The 25,570-nt window shown below is 46.1% G+C and overlaps 1 protein-coding gene across 5 annotated transcripts in view; it reads right to left on the reverse strand.

The window, feature by feature from the left end:
• The window catches only part of tpcn1 (two pore segment channel 1), a 126,667-nt gene that overhangs the window by 87,327 nt on the left and 13,770 nt on the right, over positions 1–25,570 (reverse strand). Inside the window, exon 1 of one of the 5 annotated variants that reach the window (XM_070887743.1) lies at positions 3,241–3,322. The exons of the other annotated variants lie outside the window; for them this stretch is intronic. The gene's annotated coding sequence lies outside the window, so the exon portion shown is untranslated. Of the gene's footprint in view, positions 1–3,240; positions 3,323–25,570 lie in introns of those variants that run through there. 5 annotated transcript variants of the gene reach the window in all.

Genomic DNA, 25,570 nt, shown 5'->3' on the forward strand with positions numbered 1-25,570 from the left:
CATGGCCTAAATTTGTTTGCATGGTCCAGTATCATACAAAATCGTGGCTTTTTCACAACAAGCAAACACTTCTGATACTCTTTTGATGATATTTGGTGGAAAAACAACTTGATAGACTTGTTTATCAGTAATTCTAGCAATGCATAAAGGGTGCTGCATCTTTATGACTGAAATATAATAAAAATATTTAATAAGTAGAGGTTATGATTCAAGAGTGTTGCAAGAGAACTATGTTATTAGGAACATTTCCACATCCCACCAAAACTTGTGGCATTTAATTAGGTCAAGTAAACTTCAAAATATACATTCCTTTTAAAGATCAGAATTTTACATCAAGGTTTCAATTTAGTAAACAAGATTTCTTTCTGGGACATCGTATTGTGCCATTGGACTTTAAGCTGGCAATGATCCAGGTTAGCATTGGCTTTTGTGGAGTAAGAGCCTCCCACTGCGACAAGGCTGTCTTTCATTGTCTGTAATGATCTTTTTGTCTCTATTTCTCATCAAGGTCAGACATAGTTATTGCAAGTAATTCTACTATTCTATCAGGCAAACATTATGCAGCAAGGCCAGAAAGACCATTTGAGGGTTATAGTGTAATGGAAGTCTGATGAGGGCTAATTTTAACTCATGGTTGAGTGGTTGTTATTAAACAGCAAGTTTATCCAGCAAATAGCTCAGCTATACTGACTAGCAAAGCCCGAGGACTGATTCCTGGTTGGTGCTGAGTTACCTGATCTCAGCAGAGATTGTGGTCATGGACACTACTGCTTTTGATCATTATCCAATGCCTTTTGCTGGAAATGCATATGGACTTCAGATGAGGAGAGGATTAGGTTCCGCTGGATGCCTCCTTGCAGTCAAATAGTCAGTCGACACACCATCAAGGACCACCCATGCATTAAGGCAACTTTGACAAGACATTAGAGGATGACAAATGCCTGTGGAATCATCCCTCAGTGACACGTCAATGCACTAAGGAGAGGAGAGGGAAGAAAATTGAAGAGAAAAGAGAAAAAAAAGTGCCACTTCAGCAGGTATCCCACTCTACATGAGTGATCCAAGAAATGGCAACTAGTCTTCTCTTCCTTTTCACCTACAGCATGCAACACAACTCAAAATATCTTCGCTAAAATATTACAGTCAAGCTTATTAAAAACACGTCCATCAAAATCAATACTCAGAAACATTCTGGACATATCTCAACACCTACACTAAAAATTAATGGACAATTATGTCACAATCATATACCGGTTGAACCTCTCTTATCCGGGACTCCCTTATCCAGCACCACCCCTCGTCCGGGACCATTCCCAGCCGCCGGGTGGCGCATGCGCAGAATGCAACTGTCAAAATCTTACCAATATAATCTTTCTCCTCAATCGATTGCTTCATCCTTGTCGCCTTGCTGGAACTCTTGCAACCACAGTCCTCGGGCTGGCCGCTCCTCCACACAGCGCTCCCTCGTGAGGTCGGGCCGACTCTTCTGGGCCCACCGACTGTTTTGGAGCCTGCCGGCTCTTCGGGGCCCGCCGGCTCTTCGGGGCCCCTTGCACACTAATTGGCTGACTGACTGACAGTAGGCCCAACCAATTGGCATACACACATACTTAACCCCAGCAACAGCACTTAAAGGCGCAGTCCACCTATACAAGTGACCTCCCCTCATCTGGCAAAAACCCTCGTTTGGGACAGGCCAGGTCCTGAGGGTGCCGGATAGGGGAGGTTCAACCTGTAGTTACAAAATTCACAATGAGCTTGCTACACCATGGAATCTTTCCTCCAATCTCTCTATCTTGAATGTGGAGTTCCATAATGGAACACTGTTCCAGAAGTAGCAGCAACTCCTCTTCATGCAAGAGCCTGGACAGTGAGCATTAATTACTTGGGTTGGGGATGTGGAAGGGGGATCACTGCAAAACTAATCCCTGTCCTCAAGGTGTTTAAAATGATAAAGGAATTTGATAGGGAGACACAGCAACATTATTTCTTCTGGTGGAGGAATTTAAAACAAGAGGGCATAATCTTAAATTTAGAGCTAACCCAGTTAGAAGTGAAATCAGGAAGCATTTTTTCACAAAAAGGCTAGTAGAAAGACTTGGGTGCTGAATGAATAAAAATGTTAAAAATCTATCGATCTCAGTTTTGTTAGGTAAGTGTATCAAGTGATATGGAGAAAAGACGGATAACCGGAGTTGAGGTACACATCAGTCATGATCTAATTGAATAGGCTAGAGGGGCTGAATGACCTAGTCCTGTACCTATGAACAACCATAACCATGTACTCTAGACTCTGTTGGCACCAACAATATTCTGAATTGGCTTCTTCCCATGTAGCCTTCAGATCTTTTGCAACCGATCTAACAACATTGAATTTCAAGTCGTAATTCTAGTCTATCCGTGAAAATAAAAGAAATGAACCTTCCCAGAGAGGGGGAGAATATTCTTTTATCTTTTTCTCCCCTCTGTGCGTCTTCGATAACGTTACACATGGTCCAGCACTATCCAACCTCCTTTTACCTTGCAGCCGTGATCTTTTTCGTGATGAGAGGGTCATTGATTCCTCAGTGAGACAGTAACCTTTATGAGGAACTAAACAACCTTATCTCAAAAATATTCACATTTATCAGTTGTGCCAAACTGTACCAAGCTGATTGGTTCCAACACCATATTTCTTTCAGTTTTGGACATTCATACAGATCATTATAGAACCAGATTGAATTAATTTTTATAATCCAAAATACAGTCTACTCCTCTTAATTCAATGTTGTTTAATTCAAATGTTCTGATAATTATTTTTTTGTTTGCACGAAATTCCCACTCTGCTGTGCTATTTATATTGCTCAATTCAGATTATTGGATAATTCACATTTTTTTAGTGTAAAAATTAATTTGAATTAGTAGAAGTAGACAGTTTAATCTTTTAAGATTTTGTCTTCTTCAACCAGCTTAATCAGTATCATCATTGCACTGAATACAAATTTCCAAAAGATAGCTCCTTTAATCCTTTACCAGGCTTGAAAAAAATGAATATCTTTCCTTTCAAATAATCGTACAAAAACAGGACATGGTGAATTTTTATAAGTTTTTAAAAGACAGGATTTATAGAAAGTTGCAAGACTACACAACACTCTAGTCCTCACTCAGTATTAGCCCATACATAACTGTGAACTAAAATCTAAATAAAATGGATAAATCTCTCTAATTATGATTAGGACAGATGTAAAATATAATACATACCATTTGTCTCAAGTTTCCAAATGGATGAAGACCTTTCCAGAGGGCTGTCACTAAATTCAGCAGAGCAGACACAAGTTTTATCTGTACGTTGCACTGTTGCAGAAGTGAATACCCTGTACTTTTTTTATGAAGCATCACAATTTACAATTCTAACCCGAGTCATCTGATTCGACAATACATGTACAAGAGTCAGGTGATCATACTAAAGACCAAAAACCTTTTCTAGTTCACTGATCTGTACATGTGGTTAATTTATCGACACAAGTGAAACCTCCTTCAACCTGTGAAATGGTTAACCCATTTGTATGGCTAGCTGCACCATAGTAGTTTAGCAATGTGAAAAGATATGTACTGAATCATATCATTTCAGCTGCACGGTACAAAGTGTAAACTCTGCTGGTACATAAATGGATTCCAGAACAGCATACATAACACAAAAAGGATTTTAGATGGTTACACAACAAAACAGGAAATATTTTTACGTTATTAACTCACAAAATGCGACTTCCTTGTGGTGAGTAACTTGGTTTATTCATTGGGTAAGGGTTAACTAAGTGAAAACACAGTCGGTACATCAGTACCGCAGTCAGAAAATCGAAATCTGTCTCCGGTGGTGTAATAGTGAACACTATAAAAAGAGTATTTTTGAATTTTAACATTAGTAACTGTCATTTTTTTGATATTTGTAAATCAAAAGCTGAAGTCCCACAAAGCATTAATTAGAGCTGTGCTGCCATAGACAGTCAACTAAAGGTTTTTTTTCTGGCTAGCCAAAGGCAGTTCTGCCTCCCCCATTAACACCCGATTTTAAGCATTCAGTGGGCTCACTTTTGGCCAGGAGTTGCTCCGTTTTTTTTTTGGAGCAACTTGGTTTTTCTGGCATAACTTAAAAATTCCCTTTTTTCACAATCACTTTGCACCAGTGTAAGTGAGTTAGTTACCTTGGGCCCAAGTTTTGGGCCGCGCCTAGAACGGCGCAGCCCCGACCTGGACGCCCGTTTCTCGCGCCACAAAGTGCGCCGAAAAAAAACTTACGTATTCTCCGGCTCCCTGCTGGTCCTCTGGAGTCGGGCGCGGCGCAGCACGAGCTGTAGGGGGCGGAGCCAGGTCCCTGCACTGAAAACAGTGCTGGGACCTCTGCACATGCGCGCTACAGTGGGCGCGCATGTGCAGTAGCTCCAGGCGCCCAAAACTGTGTGGGAGGGGCCCGAAGCACGCAGCCCCTAGCCCTGGCCGAATGGCCTCACTGGGGCTGCATGCATAAGGCTGCCTCCCACGCCCAGCTCCTGCTTCCTCCCGACCCGACTCTACTCCCGCTTCCACCAACCCCCCCACCACCCCACCCCCGGACGACCCCGACCCGACTCCCCCCGCAGACCCGACCCGACCCCCCGGACTGGACCCGACCCGCGCTCCCCCCCACCCCCGACCCGAACCTCCCTCCCTCCCACCCCCCCCCCCGACCCGACCCGCGCTCCCGACCCTCCCCCCACCGGAGCCAACCCGACCCAACCTGACCTCCCTCCCCCTCCCGAACCAACCCGACCTCCCTCCTCTCCCCCCCCCCCCCCGACCCGACCCGTGCTCCCGACCACCACCGCCCCCCCCCCCCCCCCCCCCGGACCGGACCAGACCCGCGCTCCCGACCCCGACCCGCGCTCCCCCCAACCCGACCCGTTCGCCTCCCCCTTCTCCTCCTCCCCCTTCCCCTTCTCCTCCTCCCCCTTCCCCTTCTCCTCCTCCCCCCCTTCCCCTTCCCCTCCCCTCCTCCCCCCTTCCCCTTCTCCTTCTCCCCTTCCCCTCCTCCCCCCCTTTTCCCCTTCTCCTCCTCCTCCTCCTCCTCCTCCCCCCTTTTCTCCTCCTCCTCCTCCTCCCCCCCCTTTTCTCCTCCTCCCCCCCCTTTTCTCCTCCTCCTCCTCCTCCCCCCCTTTTCTCCTCCTCCCCCCCTTTTCTCCTCCTCCTCCTCCTCCCCCCTTTTCTCCTCCTCCTCCTCCTCCCCCCCCTTTTCTCCTCCTCCTCCTCCTCCCCCCCCTTTTCTCCTCCTCCTCCTCCTCCCCCCCTTTCTCCTCCTCCTCCCCCCCCTTTCTCCTCCTCCCCCCCTTCCCCTTCCTCCCCCCCTTCCCCTTCTCCTCCCCCCCTTCCCCTTCTCCTCCCCCCCTTACCCTTCTCCTCCTCCCCCCCTTCCCGTTCTCCTCCTACCCCCTTCCCCTTCTCCTACCCCCTTCTCTCCCATCCCTCCCCTTCCCTCCCTCGCCCTCTGCCCCCCTCCCTCTCCTCCCCCGCCCCCTCCCCTCCCCCTCCCTCGCTGTCAGAAACACAGACACTGACAGACAGAGAGTGAGAGACACAGACAGACAGACAGACAGAGAGATAGAGACACTGACAGAGGCACACTGGGGGGGGGGGGGGATCCCAGCACGCTGTTGGAGGGCCCCTGGTGCTGCAGTCGGTCAGTAGAAAATGTTTTATTCATTGATTAAAAAAAAAATATTTATTAATTTTTTAAAATTTATTTATTGGTTGATTTATTGATGTTTTTATCATTTATAATTGATGATGGCTCTTTATTTGTAAAACTGAAGTGTTTAATGTTTGTAAACTTCCCTTTAAACCCTCCCCCCCCCATTCCCTACGCCTGATTTGTAACCCACGCCTGATTTTCTAAAGTGTAGACAAGGTTTTTTCGAGCGTACAAAAATCTTCACTTACTCCATTCTAAGTTAGTTTGGAGTAAGTTTTCACTGCCGAAACTTTGAAAACAGGTGTAAGTGGACGGACACGCCCCCTTTTGAAAAAAAAATTCTGTTCCAAAGTGAAACTGTTCTAACTGACTAGAATTGGAGCAAACTAAATGCCGAGAATTTGAATTTCTAAGATACTCCATTCTACACCAGTTGCTCCAAAAAATCAGGAGCAACTAAGGCCGAAACTTGGGCCCAATATTTTTTAATTTAGTTTTTTTTCTCTCAAAAGGGGGTATTACCAGTCATATACGCCAGTTCTGCCCATTTAGGCAACTTTGGCCAGCTAATAGTTACTCCAAATCTACTTAGGTCAGCGTATGTGGTCATTTCAGAAAACCCTTGCGGAGAGTAAGAAATCGGCGTAAGTAGGTACATCACAGGGTATTTGGCCTGGGATAGGGCGGGAAGGGAAGCGGAGAAGACCTGCATCTAAAGCACCAAACCTTGGAAACAAAAAGTAATAAGCATTCAATAACAAATAAAAAATTGAAGTCCTATCTTCATTTTAAAACTCGGCCTGGGAAGGCAGCGGCCGGCCGGTGCGGGAGGCCACTCGGCCTGGGCTAGGGGTGGGCAGGAGAACTGATAGTGCTCCTGCCTGGATGATTTATCAGTTCTCCTGCCCACCCGCCCCTAGCCCAGGCCGAGTGGCCTCCCGGTGCGATTTCTAAGATTAAAGTGATTAAAGCTTCAAATCAATGGAACTAAGCAGTCCGTGCAATTGCCACTCCATATCTCTACTCACAACATTTGGCCGGCATCAGGTCCCACACAGCAGCTGCAGCAAGACACGGAGAGGCTGGGGATTCTAGTGGCCCCCATCAGATCCCACATTGAGGCTGCAGCAAGACATGGAGAGGCTGGGGGCGAGGAGCTACTGCGCATGCACGGACACTCCACTGCGCATGTGCAGACGTCCCGGCATGGTTTTCGGCGCAGGATGCTGGCTCCGCCCCCGACTCGACTGGCCACGCTGCGCGACCACAAGGAGGAGGCCGGACAGCGGCCAAAGTGGGAAGGAAATTTTTTGCCGCACTTCTGAACGGAGAAAAGCAGTGCATCTCCAGTAAGTGCGCCGAAAAATGGGCGGGGCCAAAATTGAGCCCATTAATAGTACAAACGTGTAGGAATTCCTGCTACAGGTACAAGAAAAGTGCAAATTGTACATCCGAAATGATCTGAAACATAATACAGGTATGACTGAAATGCGCAAACTTCAGGTTTCCCTTAAAAAAAATTGCTCATCTTTAGTATCTACAGACAGGTACCACAACAGACTTTCAATTTTTAAACTGCTCTGGGGATGACAAATTAGTCGTTCAGAAACCAAAAGTGGGTAATTAGAGAGAGCTACAGCATTTGAGATGGTGAATAAATAAAAACAGCCAGAAATTAGCATCATATAGTCAAGTGTGCATAGTAGTTACAGTATGACAACTATCAGCCCTAAATCAAATCCATGATAGCTTACATGCTCAAACAATAGCCCACACGTAACTGAGTTAAGACAATGCAGCTTAAGATGTCTACCCTTTGAAATCACTTGCACCAGAACCACATGACCTTCCTTGCTGCAAAAGCCAAAAAAAACCTCAAAGCCACTCTCAACAGCTGTCTACAGTTCTCGCTTGTTCTTGTCATCAGTCACACGCCTCTGCCAAAATTGCTACTTTTTGATATTTTTCTATTTGTTGTTACAATTGCCGCAGGTTATATTTGACGTATTCTTTTTTTTTTATTTGGAAGATAACCATTTCTGCTTTCACCAGCCCCACTGCCCATCGTTCATGCCTTCTCCTCAAACTGGGCAGACCGCTAAATGTTTCATTAGCCCGAGCAGAGAGTCAAATGCCATTCCTCAACCAATAGAGAAATTATAACCAAAGAGACATTGGGCCGGATATTGCTTTTAGCGGTGAACGAATGGCGGCAACTGCATGTTCAGCCATGAACTCATTGAATGGCTTGCAGGCTCGAAGGGCCGAATGGCCTACTCCTGCACCTATTTTCTATGTTTCTATGTAACTGTTCGTTATAATTGCACTTGCCCACAGACTCTCTATGGGATTTTGTACTGGAACTTAATGTGATTTAGAGAGCCAAAGCAGCGCGCTGCCCTCTACAGGAGATCTGGGACCTGTGTGAACAGGACAAGTAACTGTGTATCTCCTTAACCAAGCAGATTGAAAAATCGTTAATGAACAGAGCAGAGTCTGAACAGTCAAGTACAGGAAGCGAAATAAAGAGAGGGAAAAAAAGATGTGAATGAGAGAGAGAAATAAAAGAGTCAGAAGGAAAAATTTTAAAAATTAAATCAACAATAATTAAAATCTGTTAGAATGAGACTCCACACTTGTAAAAGCTAATTAGCAGTTGTTTGGCAGTAATTAAGATTTATCACGCCATTAAAAATTTACTTACACTGGAATAGATAAGCCCTAACTTTCTCTGGCTAATTTAGTGGGTATATATCACCTAAGAGCAGCAACTTCATGCTGTTCCATGTATTTCAATGCCGAGTGTCTTGGTGGGACCTTCTGGAGTCACAGGGCAACTTGGACAGCAACATCCTAATTTCCACAATTAACTACGCATGTGTGGTTGCCAGAAGTTGCTGTCCGATTAACACTTTAATAACGGTGAGCGCTGTTAGCCTCACATTTATTTCTACAGCAAAATCCATCCCATTGTTTATGGGAAAGTAGTCTACAGTAGCATACAACCCCAAATGATATAATGCCCCCTGGTGGATTCTAGGAAACCCTTAAGCAATTAAAGGACAGCAGGTAATTATTGAACGTTCCCTGGCTTGATATGAAGCCAAAGCCTCTTGGGCCAATTCTGAAGACATTTGGAAAACATGCTCTTTTTTTTCTCATTTTAAAATGGCCCACCCAGTTCATAAGCACCATCTTTCCTTTAACTTGTACCACCCAGTCCAGATTACTTTACTTTGTAATAACAGTTCTTAATCCAGTTCCTAGAAGGCAACGGCCAAAGTTGATACTAATTTGAAGGAGGCAAAGGTTTAGCTGGTGCTTTGGAAATGGAAAAATGTCTTCTGAGGTTGCGATTAAGTACGGGAAGCTTTACTCTGCACCCACCCATGTTATACCTGACATGGGAATTCTTGCTGTGACCAGCACAAAATTCCCATGAAAGTAAATAAAACATGAATGAACTGCACACAATGAAGGAATGATTGTTTCAATAAGTAAAAAATTCTATGACGGTGGCAGATACTTTTTAATGAGGCGGTGATAGATTTATACACAAATAAAGTGTGATTTCTGAAGAAAGATTAACAACACCTGAAGATTTTAAGCTGCAATGAAAGCAATCTGCAAAATTACGGTCCACCACAAGTTTACTGCAAGCAGAGCAAGTACAGGATACTTATGCATACTTTGATAAAATTACATGGGATAATCTACCTGCTTTTACATACACACTCCAACTTTGGGGCAGCAATCTTCCATTCAGAGATGATTAATCTGTCAGAATTCATGATTCATTCTGCAATTTAAATGCTATTCATAGCTAAATGCGTGTTGGAACAAGCATAATGCACCTGGTAAACATTTTATACTGTCAGGACTTAAGTGGACTTAATATGAACCATGTTGATGTGGGAAAAAAAGAGCGACATATCAAAAAGGATGCCATTTGTAATGACTTTATTCAGAGGGTTTTTCATGGTTACCGGTATGTTTGGATAGTTACTTCCATTAGCAACACTTCAAACTATGAGCAGAGAAATTGAGAGTTCTAACCACCACACACATGCAAATTTAAAACAAAATCTATTGCAGTAAACCAATTTTTTTTCATTTAACCATCCAGCACAGGACACATTTTACCCGGTAAAGTCGAGAGGTTTATCAAATATAAATGGCACCAATAATCGGAGTAGACACAAACTCGGTTCCTCAGCCATCGATTCCATCCTCCTCCCTGGTCACGGTCTTCGGCTGAACCAGACTGTTCACAACCTTTGCGTCCTACTGGACCCTGAGCTAAGCCTCTAACCCCATAGCCTCTCCATCACAAAGACTGTCTACTTCCAACTCCGTAACATCTGCCCATCTGCTGCTAAAACCCTCATCCGTGCTTTTATTACATCCAGATTCGACTATTCCAATTCTCTCCTGGCCAACCTCCCATCTTGCACCCTCCATAAACTTGAACTCATCCAAAACTGCTGCCCGTGTCCTAACTCGAACCAAGTCCCATTCACCTATCCCCACTGTGTGCTGACTACACTGGCTCCTGGTCCACCACCTAGATTTTGAAATTCCCATTCTCGTGTTCAAATCCCTCCATGGCCTCGCCCTTCACTATCTGTTACCTCGTCCAGTCCAACAACCCTCCGAGAATGCTATGTTCCTCCAACTCTAACCTCTTGTGCATCCCTCACTTCTTTCGCCCACCACTGGTGGCCGTTTAAGCCATCGAGGCTCTATGCTCTGAACTTCCCGCCCTAAACCTATCCACCTCTCTCTTCCCTTCTTTAAGATGCTCCTTAGAACCTACTTCTTTGACCAAGATTTTTCACCTAATTCCTTTTATTTGATGTCATTTTTGTCTGATTACGCTCCTGTGAAGCGCCTTCGGTTATTTTAATATGTTAAGTGCACTATATAAATGCAAGTTGTTGTTGTTCTGAACATCGTATTACAAATTGATTACTGTCATTTTTAAACCACAATCAGAGGAACACATCTTTGTGATGTTAAACAACACATGTGAAAATATACTTTTAATTTTTCTAATACAATACAAATCATCTGGAAAGGCCAGCTCACATTAAGAATATGTCTGACTATCCATTCAGAAGAAGGAAGTTGGGAGTAAATTTAGTCTGTTCTTAGTTGGGTTGCTAGATGGAGGATCCTATTGTGTAAAGCACTCTCTTGGGTGTGAGGTGAGCAGATATGGCCAGCTCATTCTGCAGAGGGCACACCTCCAACAAACAACGAGAGTGACACTGAAAGAATCCAGAGTCTCAGCAGCTCTAAGCGATTCACATGAGGAAGGAAAGAAAAAACACACAATGTTTAACAAATAATTACTATGCTCAAATTAGAAAGAAACATTTATTTATTCCTCTAAATATAAAACACTAATTTCTGGATTTTTTTCTCCTGTTGATCAGCAAATTGGAATATTTTGAAATGAATCCACTTTCCCCATGTTTCTTTTATTCATACGACATTGTGTGGCTTTCTGTTGTTTTGTCATTACTTTTATTTCAATTGTTTTGTTGTGCAGAAGGGATGTGGAGTGACAGTGGGTTGACAGGTTGTTCGACAGCTTACACAGTCAACTGGGGAAGAGATGGAGATACAGGTAGAGCGTCTCCGAAATCCAGAAACCTCGGGACTGAGACCGTTCCCGATTTCGGGTATTTCCTTATTTCGGAACGTCTTTCCGACATCCCGAATCAGGAAACGTCTGGACTGAGGTAAGGGGGGTGGGGGGCGGCGAACGAGCGCGGGGGGCGGCGGATGGTCCGGATTCCGGAATATTTTTCGCATTCCGGACGACCCCGCCATGGGCTGGCCTGGTGTCGGATTCCAGAACATTCCAAATTTCGGAACTCCAGATTTTGGACACTCAACCTGTACAAGGAGAAATCAATGGGAAAGGGGCATGAGGAAGATAGAGGGCGCGGAAGGAACTCGTGTATGGTATTAGTAAACATATATAGGTGTCTGTCAGGTGCTTTTTAGGGCATACTTCAGCACACTGGGCGCGTCTATTCAGAATACTAATTTTATAATATGTAATTCTCCTGTTCCCACAGTTTCCTTTAGCTGACTGAGTTTAGCCTGCAGCTATTTTGACCTCACCCTTGCTAAGTAACAACATTGTAATCAATATAATTTAGAACATCAGAGTGTCCTTGCAAATATGATATCAAACATTCCAATGGATACAGGATAGAGGAGGGAAAGAATAAGATAAACGTTTGTCACCCTTCAAGGCATGTGGATTAGCTTTTAATTAAGTAAAGGATATTCCTTGGCTTAGCTATATCTGGATTGTTCCTTCCATCAGCAAAGCTAACCAAATAACACAAACAGGAAAATCAAGTTATGGTTATCCACTCCATAGAAATAATATTCAAATCTGTTGTAGTATACTGAATGGGGGCGAAATTGCCCTGCACCTCGATTGGGGGCGGTAACCTTCTGAGGCCGGGACTTTTAGCGCCCGGTGCAGAAGTCCCGCCCCCACCGCGGAATTGCCCTTACTGCCCCTCAAAGGAAACGGAGCGCAATCGCGCGCGCTCCACTTCCTTTGGGGGTGGTTACTGGGGCGCTGAATGAAGTGCTACGCAGATGCTCAAGGGGTCGAATGAGGCTTGTGGGGCCGAACGGCCTACTCCTACTCTTAATTCTTATGTAGTGCTGATGCACTTCAACGCCCCTCCCCTTCGATTAAAGGGGAGGGCCACTGCGCACTCTGCAAGGCCTCCGATGTCCTCCACTAGGTCACTGGGGCAGCTTGCGACCGGGCCTGCAGAGTGCCGTGCTGCACGATGGCGGTCTGGACCATGCTAGAACTGCCATCATTGAGCTGAACCGAGAGTTAGCTGTCAAAGAAAGCTGGTGGCCCGGGGTGCTGGCGCCCTCCCCTTTAAGGAGCGCCCTGAGAGCGGATGTCCACCAGCTTCGCGAACTGTAGGACAATTTCCCCCGCGTGGCGTTAAGGGATCGGCGCGGGGCGGTGAGGGGTCACCGCCTTCGGCGTGACTTCATCGGCGGTTACGTGGCCGCCTGGGACGCTAACCATGGGGAGCACGATGCCATGACAGCACCTCTGCAAACTGCCGGGCAATTTCCCGGGAGGCAGTAATGCCCCCCTCCCCTGGGATAAAAGCGTCTTGCGCCCCACAGGCTTTTGAGACTAATCAGGTAGAATTCATTAATCCAAATTGAAAAGCAAAAGTACAAAACTATCCTTATACAATCAGGATAATTCCATCCTTTAAAAAATACCAAAACATAGTTTACTGCGATCATGAATATCATTTGCATAAAATGAAAAGGGAGAAATGAATAATATTTTTAACGCCATAAAACATGGATGACTGACTTTAGATTACAATGCACAAGTCTCAGATTTTGTAACCAAATGGTACAGTGAATTCACCTATCTATGTGTACCCCCTGTATTTACATAATAAAATTAAGTTACCCCAGCAGAACAGGAAAACAAGTAAAGCAGTTTTCTTCAACCCACTCACCTGCTGTAAATATATATTACTCTTATATCTTCACTTGCTTATCTACCATTGAATAAATTCACTTCATAATTAAAAGTTTGAAATGAAATTTGTGTTGTGTTGCTCTACTACCATGATATGATGTGCAAAAGGTCTCACACAGGTACAAGATCAATTCAGTAGCTAAATCAACTTACAGAAGGGGTTAATACCATTCTGAGCTTGCCATCAGAAATTTACACACTTACCAGGGCCAGTGAAGATACTCTTGGCACCATGAATTAACTGTGAGAATAATCTAATACAGAAGTGCCCACTGCCCGAAACAGGGCGCACCTACCGATTTCAAAGGGTTCCGTCTGCCCCAATGAACGGGGTGGACAATCCAGAGAAATTCAGGTATTGGTGAGTTTTTTTGAAGCGGGACGGAAGTGGTCTCATCATCTGGGCGGAAGCGAGGTCAGGTCGGAGTAGCTGGCACGAGCGGGATGGAAGTAGGGGTGGGTTGGAGTGGCCGACGCAGCCGCGCCATAATGTCCCTCCCCTTCAGTTAAAGCGGAGTATCGCTGCAAACTCTGCAGCCACTTTAGTGGCAAACACTGGGCCAGCATGGAGGGTTTTGGCCGGGTCAGTGGCCTGGCACCCAAGAGGCATAATTATCGGTCCGATCTGGCAGTCGGCCTACAATAAAAAATACAGTGGAGTCGCTGGCAGTGCCACCACCCCTTTAAGGATGGCAGCCACAGAAAGGGAACCGACAGCAAAAGTTGTCAGTGGCAGCGACCGGCGGTGGCACTGCTCCAGCAGAGCAATTTTCAAAAGGAGCGATTTCCTGCGGGGCAATTTTGGAAAGAGGTGACCGGTGGTTGGTAAGGGGTCGGCACATGAATGACACGATGGCAAAACAGGCGGGGTGGTCCCCTGCACCGCTCCAAAACTGAAGGAGGGCAATATTCAAAATGGCGGCCCCTCCGCGGCAACTTGGTGACCAGTCTGCACTGACCCGTGGCTGCCGCTTTGAGGCGGTCACAGGCCTAATAGAAATGGGCAATTTCGGCCCCCAATTGTCTAGAATAAGAAGGGCACAAAAGAGCTAGGCGTAGAAATTGCCCTGTTTTGGTGCTTTTTAGCGCAGATGCGGTTCAGGTCGCCTCTTGAATGACATTTGGCATTGTTATTTTTTGTTTTGATCTGGAAGTTGGTCTTAATGGGGGTTGTGACTACATCTGAGGGGCAAAGACAGCAACTGCGGGGCAAAAGTTGGGGCGGAGCGGAATCACCGCCGCGATGACGTCATCATGGCGCCGCGTCACCACGGCTCTTCCTTTCACTTAAGGGGGAGAGCCTATGCGATTTCAAAACTTCGGCCCACTGGACAACCAGGGAAGGTTTTGGCCGGGCCAGCGGCCTGGCACCCAGCGGAGCAGTAGGAGGGGGGATTGGAGTACCGTCGGGAAAACTCGTGAGGGCAATTGGACTAGCAACGGCTATTCCACCCCTTTAAGAAGGACGGCAGCCACAGAAAGGGTACCGAAAGCAAAAGTTGTCAGTGGCACCGACTGGTGGTGTGGCCGCCGATTTGCAGTGGTAACAGGCCTTAAGGAAAAGAGCAATTTCGGCCCCCTAGAATGTAATTGTGTTGGAAACATGGTGGAATTAAATATTATGCACACATAATTTAAAGTTTCAAACAAGGAGAATAAAGTTCTATTCGGATTCAGAAGTCGCTCTTAATGGGGCCGGATATGCAGCGGTGACATCAGTAGAGGGATGGAAGTTGGGAGCGGTGCGGAGTGTTCGCCACGGTGACGGACATTGCACTCCGCAGCGTGGCCGCCGCTTTCTGGTGTTAAGACGCCTTAAGGAAAGGGGCAATTTCGGCCCCTTAATGTTCCAGCCATAGATGTTAAAAATGAAGCAGCCAATGGACAAGATGGAAGCAAAAGTGAATGTTGTAGAGACAAAAAGATAAACTGACACAAACTCTATTAAAATAGGAGGCACAGTAAATAATTCTGATAACCAAAATAAGCTGCAAGGGGCCATTGATAAGATGATGGAATAAAAGATGAAAGATGGAATCCAATGTCAGTAAATTTGAGGTGGTCATTTTATTAAAACAAAAATATTTTGAATGGGGGAAAAAGATGGGTGAAGCAGAGGAATTTGGAGGTTCTCGTTCACGAGACATTAAAAGCAGCACATCAAGTGGAGAAGGCCATTTAAAAAATGCTAACAAAATACTTGGTTTTATGGCCAGAGATTTAGAATATGTAAGTTAAGCTGCAACGAAGAATCTATATAACACCTTAGTAAGTCCACAGTTGGAGTACTGTGTGCGGTTTTGAACACCACTCTACAGGAAGGATGTTGAGGCAACACAGAGGATACTATGATACTGCCTGGTGCGAGGAGATACAAATATGGAAAAAATCTTGAAAAATCAGGGCTGCTTTTGTTGGAACAGGACAAACTAAGGGGTTATTTGATAGAGGCATTTAAAATAATGAAGGCATGGGCCAGAATATCCAGTGGTTGAGGGGTCTAGATATAAAATTAAATGCAAGATATTTAGGACAGAGAGCAGGAGAAACTATTTCACACAGAGGGTTGTGAGGCTGTGGAATGAACGACCAGAGTTACCAGAGGTTCAGAGGCAAAGACCACATCAACATTTAAGGATAGACGATTGAAGGAAAGGAGAATAAGCTGGCAAATCAACATGGGTTGAATGGTCTGACTGTGTGTTTTAATTTATTTGAAAATTCTATACAAATTGCAGTATTTAAATACTCCTGGCATACGATCTAACACACAAACTTCAAAGACAGAATGATGAAAAGTTTGCTACAGGGTTTTTTTTTTGAGTATAAAGGAAATTACACAATAAGCATTACATGAATAGCTCATAGCATGATTACCGATTTGTTCAAAATGTTTGTTTCACTGAAGATTGTTAGCTACAGAACATAGTTTGCTTGAAAAAAGAACATTTTGCAGTAAGGCTATTTATCACAGATCCACAAACAAGAACATAGATTACTAAATGCCATACACCGAATTAACCACCTAAATTGGAACAATGTCAATGATAAGTTACTCCCCAACACCATGTGTTCTGAAATAAAATCCAGACTCCAGTTATTTTGGCATTGGTGTATTTGCTTCCCATGCTATCTTGTAACTGAGCAATAACTGTGCATCGCACCCCTTTCCCTGGTGGGTTGATGCACACAGATTCACCACCACATGCAAGATCAAATGTTTTCTTGGCAGATGTGGTAAAATACATCTTGGCTGAAGGTCCTAAATACATGCTGTCTATAGATTTTCTTTTAAAGTCCACTGAGTACAAAATTACACAGTGCAGTTTACTTAGTGTTGCTATGATGTTTTTGTGCTTACAGAGACATGACACAAATCCAGGTATAGAACATAAGAAATAGGAGCAGGAGTAGGCCGCCATTCAATAAGATCATGGCTGATCTGATCTTGGCCTCAACTCCACTTCCCCGCCTGCTCCCCATAACCCTTGACTACCTTATCGTTCAAGAATCTATCTGTCTGTAAAGCATGCACTCCCATGTTCCGTCACCAGGGAGTGCATCCCCTGAACTCCCAAGGGATCCCAGCATCCCTTGGGAGCACTGTATATAAGCCAGCCCCTAAGGCCTGTTCCTCACTCTGGAGTGTCTTAATAAAGACTGAGGTCACTGTTACTTTAACCTCATCTGTGCAGTTTCATCTGTGTTAGGAACACAACACTATTTATCGCCACCTTAAATATATTCAATGACCCAGCCTTCAGAGCTCTCTGCGGTAGAGAATTCCAAAGATTCACGACCCTCTGAGAGAAGAAATTCCTACTCATTGCCCTTTTAAAATGGCGACCCCTTATTCTGAACCTATGCCCCCTTGTTCTTGATTCCCCCACAAGGGAAAACATCCTCTCTCTGGGGTCAAGTTTCGGCCTGAGTTGCTCCTGTTTTTTTGGAGCAATTGGTTTAGAATGGAATATCTCGGCATTTAATTTGCTCCAGTTATAGTCAGTTAGAACAGTTTCAGTTTGGAACAGATTTTTTTTTCAAAAGGGGGCGTGTCCGGCCACTTACGCCCATTTTGAAAGTTTAGGCAGTGAAAACATACTCCAAACTAACTTAGAATGGAGTAAGTGTAGATTTTTGTACGCTCAGAAAAATCTTGTCTACACTTAGAAAATCAGGCATAGGTTACAAATCAGGCGTAGGGAATGGGGGGGGGGGGGTTTAAAGGGAAGTTTACAAACATTAAACACTTCAGTTTTACAAATAAAGAGCCATCATCAATAATAAATGATAAATACATCAATAAATCAACCAAAAAAAATTTATAAAAAATTAAAAAATCAATCAATAAAAAAATTTCTACTTACCGACTGCAGCACCGGGAGCCCTCCAACAGCGTGCTGGGATGCCCCCCTCCCCCCCCAGTGTGTCTCTGTCAGTGTCTCTATCTCTCTGTCTGTCTGTGTGTGTGTCTCTCATTTTCTGTCTGTCAGTGTCTGTGTTTCTGACAGCGAGGGGAGGGGGGTGGAGGGGGGAGGAGGAGGGGGGTGGAGGGAGAGGAGGGAGAGAAGGGAGGGAGGGAGAGAAGGGAGGGAGGGAGCGAAGGGAGGGAGGGAGGGAGAGAAGGGAGGGAGGGAGAGAAGGGAGGGAGAGAAGGGAGGGAGAGAAGGGAGAGAAGGGAGGGAGGGAGAGAAGGGAGGGAGGGGAGAGAAGGGAGGGCAGAGAAGGGAGGGGGGAGGGAGGGAGAGGAGAGAAGGGAGGGAGAGGAGAGAAGGGAGGGAGAGAAGGGAGGGAGGGAAAGGAGGGAGAGAAGGGAGGGAGGGAGGGAGAGAAGGGAGGGAGGGAGGGAGAAAAGGGAGGGAAGGGAGGGAAGGAGGGAGGGAGAGCAGGGAGGGAGGGAGCGAGAGAAGGGAGGGAAGAAAGGAGAGGGAGGCTGAACGGGCCGGGCCTAACCCAAGACTTCAGGCGGGGCCCGCCCCCAGCACCGGATTTACAGGTAGGTGGCATCGGGTCGGGTCCGGGGTCCGGGGGGGGGTTGTCAGAAGTGCGGGTCGGGGTCAGGGTCTGGGTCCCGGGTCCCGGGGGGGGAGGGGGTGGGGGAGGGGAGGTCGGGTCGGAGGGGCGCTGGTCGGGTCGTGTCCGGGGGGGGGGGGGGGGGGGGGGGCGTGGGTCCAGTCCGGTCCGGGGGCGGGGAGCGGGAGTCGAGTCGGGTCGGGAGGAAGCAGGAGCTGGGCGTGGGAGGCAGCCTTATCCACACAGCCCCACTGAGGCCATTCGGCCAGGGCTAGGGGCTGCGTGCTTCGGGCTCCTCCCACACAGTTTTGGGCGCCTGGAGCTACTGCACATGCGCGCCCACTGTAGCGCGCATGTGCAGAGGTCCCGGCACTGTTTTCAGTGCAGGGACCTGGCTCCGACCCCCACAACTCGTGTTGCCCCGCGCCCAGCTCCAGAGGACCTGCAGGGAGCCGGAGAACCGGTAAGTATTTTTTAGGCGCACTTTGTGGCGCAAAGAACAGGCGTCCAGGTCGGGGCTGCACTGTTCTAGGCACGGCCCGAAACTTGGGCCCTCTGTATCTACCTTGTCAAGCCTCCTCAGAATCTTATACATTTCAATAAGATCACTTCTCATTCTTCTAATCTCCAATGAGTATAGGCCCAACCTGCTGAACCTTTCTTCATGCAACAACCCCTTCATCTCAGGAATCAACACCGTGAACCTTCTCTGAACTGCCTCCAATGTAAGTATATCCCTCCTTAAATAAGGAGACCAAAACTGTATGAGGTACTCCAGATGTGGTATCACCAATGCCCTGTACAGTTGTAACAGGACTTTCCTACTTTTATACTCCATCCCCCTTGCAAGAAAGGCCAACATACCATGTGCCTTCCTAATTACTTGCTGTACCTGCATGCTAACTTTTTGTGATTCATATACAAGGACACCCAGATCTCTCTGTACCGCAGCATTTTGTAATCTCTCCCCATTTAAATAATAACTTGCTTTTTTATTTTTCCTACCAAAGTGGATAACCTCACATTTTCTCACATTATACTCCATCTGCCAAATTTTTGTCCACTCACTTAGCCTATCTATATCCCGTTGCAGATTATTTGTGTTGTCCTCACAGCTTGCTTTCCCTCCTATCTTTGTATCATCAGCAAATTTGGCTACATTACATTAATATAGATTGTAAATAATTGAGGCCCCAGCACTGATCCATGTGGCACCCCATTAATTAGGTTGCCAACCTGAAAATGACCGATTTATCCCAACTCTCTGTTTTCTGTTAGTTAGCTAATCCTCTATCCATGCTAATATATTACCCCAACCCCATGAGCTCTTATCTTGTGCAGCAACCTTTTATGTGACACCTTATCGAATGCCTTCTGGAAATCCAAATACATGACGTCTACTAGTTCTCCTTTATCCACCCTTTCGATACATCCTCAAAGAACTCCAGCAAATTAGTCAAACATGATTTCCCTTTCATAAAGCCATGATGACTCTGCTTGACTGCATTATGATCATATCATCGAAATTTACAGCACAGGAGGAGGCCATTTTGGCCCATTGTGTCCATGCCGGCCAACAAGAGGCTATCCAGCCGAATCCCATTTTCCAGCTCTAGGTCCGTAGCCCTGCAGGTTACAGCACTTCAAATGCACATCCAAGTACTTTTTAAATGTGGTGAGGGTTTCTGCCTTTACTATCCTTTCAGGCACTGAGTTCTAGACCCCCACAACCCTCTGGATGAAGAGATTTCCCCTCAAATCCCCTCTAAACCGTTTACCAATTACATTAAATTTATGCCCCCTGGTTGTTGACCCCTCTGCTAAGGGAAATAGGCCCTTTCTATCCACTATATCTAGGCCCTTCATAATTTTATACACCTCAATGGAGGTCTCCCCTCAGCCTCCTCTGTTCCAAGGAAAACAAACCTTGCCTATCCAATCTTTCCTCATCTCTAAGATTCTCCACTCCTGGCAACAGCGTCGTAAATCTCCCCTGTACCCTCTCCAGTGCAATCACATCCTTCCTGTAATGCGGTGACCAGAACTGCACGCAGTACTCTATCTGTGGCCTAACTAGTGTTTTATACAGTTCAAGCATAAGCACCCTGCTCTTGTATTCTATGCCTCGGCTAATAAAGGCAAGCATTCCGTATGCCTTCTTAACCACCTTATCTACTTGGCCTGCTACCTTCAGGGATCTGTGGATATGCACTTTAAGGTCCCTTTGTTCCTCTACACTTTTCAGTGTCCTACCATTTAATGTGTATTTCCTTTCCTTGTTAGCCCTCCCCAAATGCATTACCTCACATTTCTCCGGATTAAATTCCATTTACCGCTGTTCTGCCCACCTGACCAGTTCATTGATATCGTCCTGCAGTCTATAGCTTTCTTCTTCATTATCAATCACACAGTCGATTTTAGTATCATCTGCAAACTTCTTAATCATACCCCATTTATTCAAGTCTAGATCATTGATGTATACCACAAAAAGCAAGGGACCTAGTACTGAGTCCTGTGGAACCCCACTGGAAACAGCCTTCCAGTCACAAAAACATCCATCAACCATTACCCTCTGCTTCCTGCCTTTGAGCCAATTTTGGATCCAACTTGCCACTTTGCTCTGCCTTTGTCCTGCTACGACTTCCTTAATAATGGACTCCAGCATTTTCCCAATGACAAATGTTCGGTGACCTGGTTTTCAAAATTACATTTTTTAAACAGGGATTTTTATGTAAGGCAATAACTAATTAAATTGAGTGAAGATATTATAAATTTACTGAAATGACAGAGGGGGAAGAGGGGGCGAAGCCCAGGGATATGAGGCCCATGGTTTTCTCGTGGGGAACATAGGAGAACTTCTGCACGCAAGGAATGTTAAAAAAAAAATAAAGAAACTTGTATCTTCGAGAACTAAATCCAGCTCCCGGCAGGTTTGGCCTGGCGGAGAAACCACCACTGCTCCTCTGCTCATGCCTCAAGTTAATTTTGTAGTCTAGCCCCAATGAAGTCATTGGAGCTCGATCTGCATATTTAAAGAGGGACCCTGCTGGCTTTGTGCGAGAGCCCTTGCCGCTTGCAATTTAAAATTGCAGTCGGTCAGGTCGGGTTGGGAAACCAGTAGGTAAGGCCCCCACTCTATTTTAACTGCCCCTGGCATGGTTTCTGCTGGGGAGGGGTTAAAATACACCCCACAGGGTCAGCATGAAGCTATTAAGTATAACATGGCTAGATGCAAGGCTAAGCTATCTTTACTCTATGCCAAAAATGTATCCTAACCCAAATTCCAGAAGAGAATGGGCCCAAAATTGCACATGAACTTTTTTTGGCGCAGTTGTAGAGGTATGTCCAATATTTTAGTGGCCCAACTGTGCCAAAAAAAAAAGTTCCAAGTTTTGCCGACATAACCTTTCATTTTGGAACGGCGCAGATTGTCCTTAAGCTCTGTGGGTGGAGCTTGAGGTCTGCACCGAAAAACTGAGGTGGCTAGGGTAACGAGGGATGCTGAATTTATCCAGTAGTATCATTGCTGATTTTTCTCTCCCCAAGAACTTCTATTTTCATAACAGGTGTAAGCATTCCAAGAGCCTAATTTTTAAAAATTGATTTGTCTCTTTGTAAATTCAACCATGACCCCCCCGCCCCACCACCACCCCCAAGATTGTGGCAATCTGCGACCAGTTTTCTGCGGAGGACAACACGCAGCAGAACCGTGACAAGTTTGATTGAAATCATAGCATGCTAATCCAATACAGCTTTAAATAAAAAGTTTATATTTAAAAAGAATGAATCCCCTCACTCAATCAATTCTATCTCATGTCCTTAGTCTAACACCCAAGCACAGGAATAGTATTTTGAAATTACTTTTCCCCATGCCAATTTCTCCCCTCCCCACTGTTAAAGGCACTGAACCTTACTGTTCCACAGGCAACAGGTGCCCCCAGCTCATGAAGAGGGGGAATCTAATGGGGGAAGATGAAGGTATGTTAGTGTATAAATTATCCAGAAACTTGTGGAGAGGGTGAGTTACCCCATGAATTTAGAATGGAAGCAAGTCTTCCTCGATTTCGAGGGACTGCCTATGATGATGATGTGAATCGTCACAAGTTGCTGGATGATTTGCATCGCTCCACCGTTAGCCTTACGGAATGACAGCTCACCCTCAACTCTTTTACATACCGGCAATTAGGTCAACAACCAATAAACCTGTAAATTAACAAATCAAATTAAAATTTTGCTCCCAGTCACTCTGTTGCCCACCAGTCGCGGAAGATCTTGAGCATACCGACGGACACCGCATGCTACATCTGCAGGGACACCTGTGCACGAAAAAGCCGTGGAAGAGGGGCAGGGCAGCTCACCCTCAACTCTTTTTAAATAATGTAATTCAACCATGTGCCCTCTTGTTAAAGGGGGCACAACCACTAGAACCCACAAATTAAGAAATAAACGTTAAAGGCATCCTTAACAAATCAAATTTAAATTCTGTACCCTGTTGTAATGATGCACTTCGGTGCCCACCGGTCACAGAAGGCCTTGAGTGTACTAGTAGACATCGTGTGCTCCATCTCAAAGAACACATGGGAGAAATCGAGGAGCAGCCACTTCAAATAATGGAAGGAGGCTGCAACCTCACACACCCTATAAAAACATGGAACACGGACTCCTCCAGGCCACAGAAAATGCAGGTGGCCTGGCAGTCCGTGAGCCAACTTAAAACTTATTGTACAGGACTGCCACAAGCAATACCCTCTAGGTCAAGTCCCCAATAGATAAAGGGAGGATTCCTGCTTGGAGAGCCTTCTATTGGGGACCCCCACCTCCTCCAGATGACGATAATGCGCCATGGCGTGTCCGGATGGCAGACGAGGATGGCAAAATGGAGGGTGTGCAAGAGCAGCACATACAAGAATCCCCTCTGCGCAGAATGGAAAGGCATGGAAGGGAATTCCCGGAGGCAGCTCAAGTTGTGAGATGCTGGCTCCTGAGGAATTCCGTTCGGACAGGCTCACCCCACGTGCTTGATCCTCCTCGACACACCTAGTGGAGTCAGGCCCCAGTGCCACTTTTAGTGACTCGATGGCTTTGGCTGCGAGCCAGACATCGGCCCAGGACAGGCGCTGCGCCAGCTCCTCTGCTGCTATCCAACCTGCCCCTCTGCCACCAAGTAGGTCCCTGACTCTGGTCACCTTGCTAGACACAGCCCTGCTCTCCATCAGCCACATCAAACCGTGGTCGTGAAGGTAGGGATTCCTGAGCAGCGGCTCCCGAAGCACAGCCGCCACACCCGACGGGGGAGAACTGCGTCTGCAGCCGGCCGTGTTTCAGACCCTGGTAAAAGACAAGCAGCCCCTGCATGGAGGCCTGGACACCCCACAGGTTTACAAACAGGAGCTGCGTGTCATAGTTGAGGCAGTGTAGTTGGTGGAAGAAATACGCCTCCAACACACACCATCTGGGAGGATCCTCGACATACAGGTGTCTCTGCAGGATCTGAAGACAGAAAGTCACAGGCCTTAAAGCTTCCTGCAGCTGGTATTCCCAGGCGGTCTCCCCATCCAAGTGCTAATCAGGCCTGACTCTGCTTAGCTTCCAAGATCAGACAAGATCGGGCATTTTCAGACTAGTTTGGCCATAGGGCAGTACAATCTCCCTGTGAGTTTCAATAAATTGCTGCATTTCCATGTGAATTGCCAATTAATTTTGCCACAGAAAGTTAGGCCTGATAATTAACAGCATGTACACCTTTTTAATGACAATATTTATTCCTGCATTGCCATTCAACCTCTCCAGCCCAGAAAAGGAACAACTGAAACAGTGATGTCTTAATCTTACAGATAGTAAATTGTTCGAGATTTTTTTAAATTTAATTTTGTTTTAATTTTCATTTTAGCTTACTTTTCCTCTTTCTCTTTTTCTCTGTCCCTGTCTGAGTACTGAGCTGTGGCTCAGTGGGTAGCAATCTCCCTTCTGAGTCAACAAATTGTGGGTTCAAATCCCACTCCAGACACATAAGCACAAAAATTTAGGCTGGCACTCAGTGCAGTACTGAGGGAGCGCTGCTCTGTCAGAGGTGCCGTCTTTCGGTTGAGTCGGAGCGGCCGTGGTCAGCGGGGCGGAAGTGCGGGCGGTCAGAATGGCCTTTAGTTAAGGGGAGGGCCGCTGCGAACTCTGCAACCACTTTAGTGGCAAACACTGGGTCACCAGGAAGGGTTTTGGCCGGGCCAGCGGCCTGGCACCCAAGAGGGGTGCCAGGCTGCTTGATGGCGGCCCTGTCGAACTTGTGGTATTATTGTCGGCGGGGCCTGGTAATAAAAAATAAAATGGAGTCACTGGCAGTGCGACCTCCCCTTTAAGGGTGGATGTGCCACCCAGCCACAGACAGCTCCCCACTGAGGAAAGCTTTCAATGGCACCGACCGTCAGCAGCGCCGCCCCCGCGGGGCAATTCCGCGTAGGGGTGAGGAAAGGAGGTCGCCGCTGATCAGTAAGGGATCGGCGCGTACCCAACGCAGCAGGAAAATGGGCGGAGTGAAAACCTGTTCCTGCCGCTTCCAGCCCTGGGGCAATTTTGGACTGGTTGGCCCATCCATCTGCCCCCGGCCGGTAAGGCCTTCCCGCTCAATTCCCACCTCTTGGAGGCGATAATGGAGCTTATGGAGGGAGGTAATTTCGGCCCCACGGATTCCAATTGGGGAAAAATACAATACAGCAACAGTGATGTATTACAACAATGATTTCATTTCAAAAAGTACTCCGTTGACTGTGAGCACTTTGGGACATCTGGTGGTCATGAAAGGCGCTCTATCAATGCAAGTCTTTCTTCTTTTTTTTCTCTATCTTAATCCAATCTATCTTTCCCTCTCTATAATTACCTGATTTGACTCTAATTCACCCCATTGCCTTCTCCATCATTCCTCTGTTCTTTCTCAATCCTTAAATCTAATTGGGTAAGGAGATAGACTGTTGGTCCCGTCGCTCACCAAGGGTCCAGATGCCCCATTGCCCTCGTTGTGCCATTATCAGCTCGCACTTCCAGCAATTTGAAATGCGCTCTTTTTTCAAGCTGAAAGGTGAGAGAAAAACTCTACCAAACAGGACATGCCACGAGATGCCCCGCTCCAGCAAATTCTGGGCCATTAAATAAATATTTGGCACCTTTTATAATTAATGAGCATATGGAAATGAAAATAGCAAAACTCAAGAGGGATAAGTCACCAAGCTCTAATGGCATACACTCATGACTGCTGAAAGAAGTCCAAGAAGGATTAATAGAGGCTCTGACCACAATTGTTCAAACCT

The sequence above is a fragment of the Pristiophorus japonicus genome, chromosome 8, assembly GCF_044704955.1.
Source record: "Pristiophorus japonicus isolate sPriJap1 chromosome 8, sPriJap1.hap1, whole genome shotgun sequence".
Taxonomy (NCBI): domain Eukaryota; kingdom Metazoa; phylum Chordata; class Chondrichthyes; family Pristiophoridae; genus Pristiophorus; species Pristiophorus japonicus.